Source organism: Sminthopsis crassicaudata, chromosome 3, assembly GCF_048593235.1.
Source record: "Sminthopsis crassicaudata isolate SCR6 chromosome 3, ASM4859323v1, whole genome shotgun sequence".
Lineage (NCBI taxonomy): Eukaryota > Metazoa > Chordata > Mammalia > Dasyuromorphia > Dasyuridae > Sminthopsis > Sminthopsis crassicaudata.
The window spans coordinates 528,298,984-528,311,928 of NC_133619.1; positions in this window are offsets into that span (position 1 = coordinate 528,298,984).

The following is a 12,945-nucleotide window of genomic DNA, read 5'->3' on the forward strand; positions in this document are numbered from 1 at the left end:
AAAATTAGAATTCAAATCTTCTGGTGACCATGTTATCTTTTTATTCCATTACTCATTCATCCTGGATCTATACTTGTTCATTCCTGCATGGTCACCATGCATTTTACTGCCATTTATTTCAAGTGAAACTTCAGTAAGATAGAGAGAGGTTTCTAATTATGTAACCTAATTACGAAGAAAAAGGCAGATACTAATAATGTTTGAGTATCTTCAATTTAACAGTTGACTGATATCTAAGGACAAACTGCAGAATGTTCAGAGGAAGGGACTCAATATTCATATCAACTGAGAAGAACTAAAATAAAAGGGGATGTTTACCTGGGAAAAAAGAAGACAATGGTAGTTCTGGGAAGGTATTTGAAAAACTGGTATATGGGGAAAAAAAATATTTATTCTGAGCTGCCAAGTTGAAAGTAAAATATCCCTCCTTGATTTTTCCTAGAATGCTTTATCTGGTTCTCTGTGATTCAATATGGTTTTCCTTACTTGTCCTCATACAGGACACTCCATCCCCTGACTCCAAGGACTTTCCCTGGCTATCCCTCATGACTGTAATGTTCCCCCTCTTCATCTCTATCTCCCGGCTTTCCTGGCTTCCTCCAAGTCTCAGCTAAAATCCTAATTTCTATAAGAAGCCTTTCCTATCCTTAATTTTAGTATCTTCCCTTAGAGGCTATATTTTATATTTGCTCAGTATACAGTATTCATTTGAATTTATACAATACATCTTGTTTGTACATAGTTGTTTGTATCCTTTCTCTTCTGCTACACTAAAGAGTTGAGACTGACTTTTGGTTGTTGGTGCTTTGGCTTTCTTTGTATGTCCAGCACCTAATACGATGCCTGGCAGCACTTAAATGCTAGCTGACAGACTGACTTTGTCTTTACCATATTCTACTTTGTAATTCTCTTTATTTGTACATTAGTTAGATGGTAAGCTTAATGCTGTACCATTTTTTATCTCTGTGACTCCTGCACGATGTTTTGCACATGTCAACATTTCCTAGCTTTTTAGATCTATAATTTTGTTCACATAAGTATTCTTTCCACCAACCCAATTCAGTTGTAACCAAGAGAGTGGCTATGATTACAATATTAATTACTTTGTGAGTGACCAGGTCATAAAATTACAGATTTAGAACTAAAAGAGTCTTTAGAGGCTGTCTCTTCATTTTACAGAGGAGGAAATTTAATCTCAGCGTGTTTATGACTTTTTTCAGGGTTACAGAGCTAGTCAGTGTCAGAAATGGTATCTAAACATGCATCCTCCTGACTCCATGTCCAGAAACCAGTCCATTAGACCATGATTCTCCGAACTTAGAGAGGCTGACTATCAGAGAATATATAGAGTCCATCACCAGGTTCGCATTTAAAGTCTTTCCAGCTTAATAAGTAAGACCTGCCTAATTACAAACTCTGCTGGCAAAGCCTTCAAGAAACCACAATAAAGCAGTACATGGAATTTTAGTAAAAGCATGTCTTATAAATAGTACGCACTTTAAAAATATTTGTTGGATTTTACTGAATTTTAGATGACTCAAGAGGAGAACCAGGAGCTGTGGGTGGAAGACACATAGATTCTATGATTGTTTCATTGTCAAAGAAGGAGCAGCATGCCGTCTTTCAGAAAAGGAAAAAAATGCAAATTAAAGCTGCCTTAAAGAGGAACAAGATACTTGTGGAGATATGGGCTTTCTTATCTTTGGAAGTCTTCCAAAAGTAAGGTCAATATTCCCACTTCTTGGTACATTAATATACTGAGTTAGAACATACCTGCTATTCCACTTTAGGGCTGTGTGACCTTTGGAAAGTCTACACATCTCTTTACCTCAGTTTCTTCAGTTGGAGAATAAAAGGCTTGGATAAGTTGATCATTAATCAATGATTCTTCTGTTCTAAGTTCTATGATTTTATGCCAGATGTGGGGGTGAGGGGAGATATGTATTGTTTAGAGGTTTAATGATGTTTAATGATGTTTAAGTCTCTTCTAGTTCTAAATCCCTTAGATTTATGTCAAAAATTACAAAGGGTACACATATATCGGTAGATGTTGAACTATATGATCTACCAAATAATATGCTTCATTGTTAAGGAAGTAGCATCGGGCCAGTCTGCAAAAGTGAGGACTTAGGTGAGCTCCAGTATTCTTTGTGAGTACCAGGCTCACATTAACTTTGAAGGATGAGGTCTATTATTTCTTTGCAAGTGGCTTAATTTAATAGGAGTCTAGCCAATTGTATTGGAGAAAAAACAGATCTTACAACTGTTGCTAATATATTTCAGAATCACAATATTACAGAGTCCCCAGTCATGCTGCCCTCCTGGCCTGATTCAATGAAATGAAGTCCCAAGAAAGATCCAGCTGTGCCATTCACAGGAGGAAGCATGACTTTACCATCTATCTCAACTATAAAAATGGACCAAATCTATATCGTACAAGTGGGAGAGAAGATAGAACTAGAACTGAGAAACACACTTTTGTCAAGAGTGAAAGCATGGAATCATCAGAAGAAAACTTGGATTATAAGTCAAAAAGACTGCATTTGTCACTTACTGGTATTATCCCTGTATGAGTCATTTAGCTTTTATGAATCTTAATCTTTTCAATTGTAAGATGTGAATAATAGCCCCACTTCCTTCACAAGATTGTTGGGAAACTCAAATGAGATAAAGATCTGAGATCTATGATGTCATGTAATAAAAATATCTAATGTAAAATGTTATCATAAAATGGGGATTGACTATAGTGCTCTGGATTGCTGTCCTTATCTGTATATTTGTAAGAATACAATAGTAATCGATTTGGCTAATGAAGGTGGTATTTAAAGTTTAAGAGAAGACAATATAAATAGCTTAAGCAAAGATCCTGATCAGATTCTTTTCTTCCTTCCCAAGCCTGTCCCTTTTCCTAGTCTATGATAATTCCTTTTGAAGATAGTAAACAGTTTAAAGAGCTCTATGGAGATGGGAAGAAAGGGGTTTCATTTGATTTCTTTGCAAAAAGAAGCTCAATACACAAAACCATTTCCTGATACAGAAAAAATAAAAATATAGTGAGTAGTGCCATGTGTCTCTGGTATCCAAAGGTAGTGTGAGAATAAAGGATTTAATGCAATATATAAATATAACTAATGTATTCAGGTAGAAGCTAGATGATCATGGTGGGTGAAGAGGTAGGGTGAAAAGGGAATTTTCAATCCTTACCAACGATGAGGTTCAGCTCCCTCAATTCCCAGTCAGGGAGCCAAAAATGATGAGGTTCAGCACAGGGCAGGGAGTTGTGGGAACCCCTTCTGCTCAACGCAGGTCCTTCATAAATGAACTTCCGAACCCGAAAAGTTAAACTGGCAAAAGAAGTTTATTATTAGAACTGAGAAGTCAGCTTTTGCAGACTGACTTCCTTAGTGGCAGCTACCGATAGAGAAGTAAAGCAGAGAAATCCTCTAGCAGTTAAAGAGAAAGTTTTTAGCAGAGAAATCCCGATAAAGAGGTAAAGAAGGGTAAAATCCTGTTAGGGAAATGTGTGAAAGAGACAAAGAGAGGTTAACACAAAGAGTCCATCGCAGGCAGCTATGCCAAGGGAAGTCCCTTGGCCTGGCAAGATTTTGCCCTCTCTGCAAGGAGTTGAGCTGAAGGAAGCTTGTTATATGAGTAGCTTTTTTGGAGGGCTGAGAGCAGTTTGAGCTGGAATCAGAATAGAGAATCTTCCAGTTGTATGAGTGTCCCTGGACTGATCTCCAACTCAGTCGATATCTAGATCTCCAGCTCAAGCTAAGGAGGAATGGTTCTGGACTCAACTAGATCCACCCAGATAACAGAATGAAACCACTTTATCTTGATTCCCTGGGGCGGGTCTCTCAGGAGAGAGCTTCTCTGAGGGAGTTTTCCAAGCTTTTCCCCCAAAGTGAGACAGAGAGAGAGAGAGAGAGAGAGAGAGAGAGAGAGAGAGAGAGAGAGAGAGAGAGAGAGAACAGAACAGAACAGAACAGAACAGAACAGAACAGAACAGAACAGAACAGAACAGAACAGAAGAGAAGAGAAGAGAAGAGAAGAGAAGAGAAGAGAAGAGAAGAGAAGAAGAGAAGAGAAGAGAGAAGAGAAGAGAAGAGAAGAGAAGAGAAGAGAAGAGAAGAGAAGAGAAGAGAAGAGAAGAGAAGAGAAGAGAAGAGAAGAAGAGAAGAGAAGAGAGAAGAGAAGAGAAGAGAAGAGAAGAGAAGAGAAGAGAAGAGAAGAGAAGAGAAGAGAAGAGAAGAGAAGAGAAGAGAAGAGAAGAGAAGAGAAGAGAGAATGTTTTGGGGTTCTCCTCATCATCATGATCTCAATGTTATAATATATAGCAACACAATTTTTACTAATACCGTTCATTTATTTGGTAATCTGTGTTTACCAAAATTCAGTGGTCTCCTAAGAACGTAGAAACTCTGGGCTTAACAGTGCTGGTGTTCTTCAAATTATAAAAAGCTTTATAACCTATTTCTTAGATACCTGGGATATTTAAAATCCCCACTAGAATATAAATTAATCTAGGGCAAGGATTGTGTCTATCTTTGTGACTTTCTCTTCCCCATTCCCTCAGACCATGCTTAGCATATATGGATTAGATTTTGATTTCTACTTTTTTTTTTTCTCCCTCCTTTCACCCCCCCCATTCCCCAAAAGGGCAAGCAATCTGATACAGGTTATACATGTATAATCATATTAAATATATTTCTATATTTATATGTGTAGATTTTTTATAATGACTTATAAAGCTCTGAAGAAGGTAGAACAAACATTATTATCCCTTGTTTACAGAAAGGGAAACTGAGGCCCAGAAAGTTTGAGTGATAGAATTGGTCACATAGCTAATAAGTGTCAGAACTTGAAATAAACCTAGGTCTTCTGATTATAAACTCTATAACATACTACAGAAAGAATGTGAGGAGGAAAGATAGCAACAAAAAGCAGTAGAAACTTGTTGGTAGGAAAGTGGGGAAAAACATATATTGAGGATTAAGTTTTCCTAAACCAGCTAAATATCAAAATAAGCCATGGAAAGGAAGAGATTGTAAGGCAAGGAATAAACAAAGAAAACTTGGAGTTTGCTGCATTTATTAGCATTAAGCACTACTTTTGTCATATATGGGCATTTTGGTTTCAAAGGGGGGGAACTGAAAATTAACTTTTGGAGTAGAAAAGGAACTTTTGTATATAAATCAGTGGTTCTTGTCCTTGGGTTCATTAACTTTTTATTTGTATATTTTGATAACTGTATTTCAATATAATTAGGTTAGTTTGTAATCTAAGATAATTTATTTTAAGTATTTAAATTTTTATTTTGAGAAAGGATTTATAGGCTTTACTAGACTGACAATGATCAATAACATAAAAAATTTGAAAACCTTTGGTATAAAAAGAAAGAATTAAATCAATTTGCAAAGCATGAATATGCCCCCTTTATGATGTCAGAAATTTATTGACTAAAAGAGGCAAAAAAGAAACTTTTGTGCAAGAAAAACTATTAAAATCTATCTGTGAAGAAACAGAGTTTTTCCATTAAAATGGGCAGAGAGACGCAAATTGTTAGGACCCTGAAAGAGTTTGTGTCATAGCATATAATAGTGGGTCATCTCTAGGGTCATCATCATGCCTATTGAGGAATCAATAATGAACTGAGATGTGGTTAAGTGAGTCTCTGAGAGCATGAATCCTGTTTTATTCATTTTTGTATCTCACTCTCTATTCTTTCCCTCATCCACTACCTAGAACTGTGGGATATTTAAATAGGGATATTTAATAAATTTTAGCGAGAAAGAGGCAAGATAGCAAAGTAGACAGGGACTTTCCAAGCTGTCCCCCAAACCTCTCCAAATACCAGAACCCACCAAAATATGGAATGAAACAGTTTTGCAGCAAAAGACAATTTAGAATGTCAGCAGGAAAAATCTATTGCTTCAGGGTTGGAGTAAAGCACAATCTTAGAACAGGCTGGGCTAGCACAGTCCTGACCCAAGAAAACCAGGAGCAGGCCTGAGGTCTCTGAATCACTGGCAGCAATGCAAGTGTCCAGACCTCTCAGCTCACAGACACCAGAGACAAATTTTAAAGGCAGCAGGAAAGGTTTGTCCACTAGGGTATATAAGGAAAGCCCAAGCAAAGCAGGAGCAGATTTTGGGAGTCACTGAATCAGCAATGGTAGCAGCAGGAGCAGCAGCTTCTGGGGGTCTGAGGCCACAGATGGTAATGGAATCAAACAGCAGGTCAGAAGGACATTACAGAAGTCTCTTTGCTAGCACTGAGACAGAAATCTTACTTTCCACATACTCAGATCTAGGATGCAGTACTGGCTCACAGTCCCAGAGTGAAATAAAAGCAGTAGGAAAGCAGAGTTTGCAGCCATAGCGAAGCTGGGATCCTCCTCACAGTTCCAGGACAGAAAAAAGTACTTGGGGTCACTCACAAATGAGAGAATAGGCCAGGACAGTAATAAACACACCTCTCTTTGGATCAGATCACCTTAAAAGAACTGAAAACTTACAGGTTCCCAGAAGGATTTCTGAAAACACAAAATCCCTGAAACATGGGACAATGCACTCTTCATCCTGGAAAATAAGCAAACAACAGAAAAAGACTCTAAGCATAGAAAGTTACTATGGTGACAAAGAAGATCAAAACACACATTCAGAAGAGATTAACAAAGTCAAAGTTCCTACATCCAAAGCCTTCACGAAAAATAAGAACTGGTCTCAGATTATGGAAGAGCTCAAAAGTGATTTTGAAAATCAAGAAAGAGAGGTAGAAGAAAAATTGGGAAGAGAAATGAGAGTGATGCAAAAGGAATTACAAAAAGGTAATGAGGAAAAGAATGACTTAAAAAATAAATTTGGCCAAATGGAAAAGGAGGTACAAAGATTCCCTGAGGAATGGGAATGGAGAAAGAAGATAATTTGGAACTCAAAAGTTTTAAAAATAAATGTTAAAAAAAACTGTTTTATATGTAATTGGGGGGGGGGAATAAAATACTAAACAAATAAATAAATGTCAGTAGAATTTAACTGAATGAAATGAATATAAAATTCTCACCACCCAACAAGTCAAAAAATTCAATTCACTTTAGTTTGTATATGTACGTTCATGTGTTTCTATGAATGTATGTATGGGAAAGGAGCCTTGAGTCGATGGCAGTTAAAAGAAAAATTAGAAAATAGTTAATAGAAGAATTAGGGTTGACCCCTAGAACTTTGAGAAACAGCACCCTGGCAATAGTAGAGAAGGGTCAAAGAGTACACACATGCTTGCGTAGACATACACTTGTGTATATGTATGTATGTATGTATATATAAGTGTGATATACATACAGTGATATATATACCTTTTGGGGTGTGTATGTGTGTGTGTGTGTGTGTTCTGGACTCTCTCTATCATTATCCCTAAAGGTTCCAGGGAATAACCCAGAGAGATTGAGACGTCTTTATTTACCATCATTGGCTCAAGGTCATTCTACCGTGTTTCCCCGATAATAAGACCTATCCTGAAAATAAGACACCCACATACTCTTTAATATTCCGCTAAAATAAGCCCTCCCCCGAAAATAAGCCCTATCGAACTTACTATGAAAACGGTCATCATGGTGATCCCCTGCGCTATATGCTGCGTAGCGGTACCTTCAGTAAGCAGCGCCGCCCTCCCCTCCCGGGTGAAACGCACGTCGCGCTCCGAGCTGCATCCAATCAGAGCTGCAGCAGTGAGCGCGTCATCCTCTTCTTCCCTGGTGATTTGCTTGCTGGCGCTACTGAGAGCAGCACCGCGGAGTAGAGCTGAGACAGGACCATCTAAAAACTCGGTAAGTTCAGTAAGCGATGGAGAATAAAATAAGCACTCAGGGGGCATGATGGAGGCTAAAAGGGGCATGATGGAGGCTAAAATGGGCATGATGGAGGATAAAAGGGGCATGATGGAGGCTAAAATGGGCATGATGGAGGATAAAAGGGGCATGATGGAGGATAAAATAAGCCCTCCCCTGAAAATAAGCCCTCTGGTGTTTTTTAGTCCCAAAAAAATAATAAGACAGTGTCTTATTATCGGGGAAACACGGTAGCTGTGTTCCCACCAGCAATGTTAGTTGCCAATTGTTAGCACACTAGTTCTGTTTACCCAACATAATGCTGAATTTTTTTTTTATAAAAGGATACTGACTTTAAAGATATTGCCAGAAAAAATGCACAAACTGCCCCCCCACTCCCATAACATCTCAGAAGACATACTTGCTACATAATATTGGTCCCACCAAGCTCCTGTTTATATATGGCATGACTGATATCTGAGTCCATGTACTAGACCGGAATCTCAAAGGTCACTCCCAAAGTCTTTCCTTTCTCCATGAGGGCACTGATGTTGCACTGGCTTGAACCCAGACTTTAGAACCCTGGGACAACAAAATTCTCCCTGATGACCTTTCAAACTTACTAAGTCAATGGTCTCCAGTCCCTTTACTTCGGATGGAGAAAAAAATAAACAAAAAAGACAAGGACAGAGGTCTGTTTCTTGTGGACACATGGTCCCAGAGAGGAGAAGACCTTAAGACCTCCCTTTAACATCTCTCACAGTGAAAAAAAGAGTCTCCCAAGAGGTACTGAAGCAAAATAGAATAGAGCTAATGTTGGCAGGCCTTTTTTTAATACCTGAAGAGTTTCTCTTTCACTATGTATTCAGCTGAATGGAACCAGTTATGGAATGTCTACACATGATGCATGGTATCTACAAGGAACTTACTTTACCTGTCATCATTTTCCCAGAAGTAAAATCTCTAGCATCCTTCACATGGAGAGGTAACCTCATGCAGCAGTAAGTTGGTGGAGTCTACATATATGTCAGGCCCCACCACACACACACACACACACACAAAAACACACAAACACACACACAAACACACTCTTCTAGGCCCTTTATGTTATGTGAGCATTTCTGACACAACACTTAGGAGGTTTTTTCCAGACATTTGATTTCACTAGAATAAGAGATAGGTAGAAAGTAAATTTTCTCTATCAATACAATTGCTCTGGAGTTGATACTGAAAAAAAATTGACTGGGCGGGGTCAATTAAGGACTAGCTAAGCAAGTTTTAGCACACGAATGTCTCAAAATATTGTTGGACTGGAAAAAATGATGAATGTGATGAATTCAGAGAAACATGAGAGGACACATGAATTAATGCAAAGTAAGCCGAACCGAGGAAAACAATACAAAATTATTCCAACTGTGTAAATAGAAAAAATATAACTCAACTAAAATTATCTAGTAGTTCCAAAAGAGGAATGAATAAATACTTAGCCCACACACAATTTAACAGGAAAAAGTGAAAGTGACTCCTCAGGCTTTATCCTTTTCTGGAACTTTTTTTCTCCACTGTCCATTCTTCCTTCTAGGTGCTCTGGCCTTGAATCGCTTCCATATTTATTCTTCAAGAGTTTTCAAGATTCAACTTTTTTGTGTGTGATAGCTCAAAATTTGCTGTCCACGTGAGTGTAACCCTTTTGATTTGAAAGGAATTATCAAATTAATCCACTGTTGTAGGCTCAGATCTCTAGGTTACAATTAAAATCATCAGCTAAGACATTGTAAATCTTCTTGATGTTTTTGAAATTTCAGCATTTAAATGGTAGTTCATTTAATGTCAGGATAGAAAAGACAACTGCAGTGTGAGATGGGCAAATGCTAAAATTTTGAGTAATAGTCCAACTGGCTGGGAAACTGAAGAGAGCTTGCAACAGGATCTGAACAAACTCAAAGTTCAAAGTAATCCATTATGTAGCTTTAAGAATATTTTAAGAATATGAATAGCAGAAAATGCTACTATGTACTAGAGTGCCATGTACTCTAAACCAAGGTTTTACCACTGAATAAAGAAATTATCACTCACTAACCTCTGCTAGTATTATGAAAGTATGTTTATGATCAGGCTCTCAAGTATTTGCAGCCATGATTACAAGGGACAGGTGTGTCATCTAAAAGCAGCCCATAATCTTCCTGGTTAATGAGCCTCCCTCCACATAGACCAAAAGGCATTGTGGGGGAATCTCTCTAGAGAACAGAACACATCTCTCAGGTTCCAGATGCTACATCCAAATTAATTCAAAATTTCTGAACTTCCTTTTTTTAAACATTATTCTCTTTTTTGAAAGTGACCTTAGTTTTTGAAAGTGGCTGGGGCTGTATCCCAAAGAGATCATAAAAAAGAAAAAAATTCCTACATGTGCAAAAATGTTTGTGGCAGCCCTTTTTGTAGTGGCAAGGAACTGGAAATTCAGTGCTTGCCCATTATTTGGAGAATGGTTGAATAAATTATGGTATGTGAATGTTATGGAATATTATTGCTCTATAAGAAACAATTAGCAGGATGATTTCAGAGAGGCCTGGAGAGACTTACATGAACTAATGCTAAATAAAGTGAGTAGAACCAAGAGAACAACAACAAAAGATGATCTAATGGACTTGGCTCTTTTCAACAACAAGATGATTCAGGAAGGAAGGGAGGAAGGGAAGAAGGGAGAAAAGGAGCAAGGAGGGAAGGAAGAAGGGAGGAAGATAAGAAGGAAGGAAGGGAGGGAGGGAGGGAGGAAGGGAGGAAGGAAGGAGAGGAAGAGATCTTGGGAAAATTACTTCAGCTTTTAGCTTTAGTTTCCTCAGCTATCAAATGAGAGGTTTCAACTGGATGACCTCCAACATTTCTTTCAACTCCAAATCTGTGAATTCAGATAGAATCTGGATTGGCATTAATGCTAGAACTAGAACTCAAGTTTTCTGACCTTCTCATGAAACATGCTTTCTGTTACATTATACCTACATTTGTTTAATAAGCAATTGCCACATCAAAACCAAATCTAAATGAATATCATTTTCATTTCTCCTCTTGTCCTCCCTGGCAAAAGAAAATCGATCCCACAACTGTTTTGCTTTGCCTAAGTGATTTAGCAAAAGCAAATAAAATCAACTCCAACTTGAGTTTGCACGCTTTCAAGAAGATGCTCTCTCTGTATCTCTATATTTCTCTTTCTGCCTATCTCTCTCATTGTGCTCTCCCTCTCCTTAACCACTCTCTGATAGATCCTGACCCAACTCTGTATCTGGGTTATAGACACAAGAGATTCTACAGAAGTGAACTCCCTGCCAATGCAAATCCTATAATTTATAGCTTCAGAGAGTATTCTGAAGTTCCCAGGATCTCCCAATTAGTATATATCAGAAGCAACTTTTGAACCTGGATCTTCCTGACTTGGGAGTTTGGGGAAATGAAGGTGGCTGTGTGTACATATAAAGGAAATACATTTCTTTTTTTTTTTTTTTTCCCTCCCTCCCCTAGATAACAGGCAATCCCATACATATTAAATGTGTTACAGTATAACCTAGGTACAATATATGTGTGTAAATCCAATTTTCTTGTTGCACCTTAAGTATTAGATTCCGAAGGTATAAGTAACCTGGGTAGAAAGACAGTAGTGCTAACAGTTTACATTCACTTCCCAGTGTTCCTTCTCTGGGTGTAGTTATTTCTGTCCATCATTGATCAACTGGAAGTGAGTTGGATCTTCTTTATGTTGAAGATATCCACTTCCATCAGAATATATCTTCATACAACATTGAAGTGTACAGCAATCTTATGGTTCTGCTCGTTTCACTCAGCATCAGTTGATGTAAGTCTCTCCAAGCCTCTCTGTATTCCTCCTGCTGGTCATTTCTTACAGAGCAATAATATTCCATAACATTCATATACCACAATTTACCCAACCATTCTCCAATTGATGGACATCCATTCAACTTCCAGTTTCTAGCCACTACGAAAAGAGCTGCCACAAACATTTTGGCACATACAGGTCCCTTTCCCTTCTTTAAGATCTCTTTGGAATATAAGCCCAGTAGTAGCACTGCTGGATCAAAGGGTATGCAGAGTTTGGTAACTTTTTGGGCATAGTTCCAAATTGCTCTCCAGAATGGCTGGATTCTTTCACAACTCCACCAACAATGTATCAGTGTCCCAGTTTTCCCACAGCCCCTCCAACATTCATCATTATTTGTTCCTGTCATCTTCGCCAATCTGACAGGTGTGTAATGGTATCTCAGAGTTGTCTTAATTTGCATTTCTCTGATCAGTAGTGATTTGGAACACTCTTTCATGTGAGTGGATATAATTTCAATTTCATCATCTGAAAATTGTCTGTTCATATACTTTGACCATTTATCAATTGGAGAATGGTTTGATTTCTTATAAATTAGGGTCAGTTCTCTATATTTTTTGAAAATGAGACCTTTATCAGAACCTTTAACTGTAAAAATATTTTCCCAATTTGTTACTTCCCTCCTGATCTTATTTGCATTAGTTTTATTTGTACAAAAGCTTTTTAATTTGATGTAATCAAAATCTTCTATTTTGTGATCAATAATGATCTCTAATTCTCCTTTGTTCATAAATTCCTTTGTCCTCCATAGGTCTGAGAGGTAGATTATCCTCTGTTCCTCTAATCTATTTATTATCTCATTCTTTATGCCGAAATCATGGACCCATTTTGATCTTATCTTGGTATATGGTGTTAAATGTGGATCCATATCTAATTTCTGCCACACATTTCCAGTTTTCCCAACAGTTTTTTGTCAAATAATGAATTCTTATCCCAAATGTTCATATCTTTGGGTTTGTCAAACACTAGATTGCTATAGTTGTGCCCTGTTTTGTCCTGTGTACCTAATCTGTTCCACTGATCAACTGGTCTATTTCTTAGCCAATACCAAATGGTTTTGGTGACTGCTGTTTTATAATATAGCTTTAGATCAGGTACAGCTAGACCACCTTCATCTGATTTTTTTTTTCATTAATTCCCTTGAAATTCTTGACCTTTTATTCTTCAATATGAATTTTGTTGTTATTTTTTCTAGGTCATTAAAATAGTTTCTTGGGAGTCTGATTGGTATAGC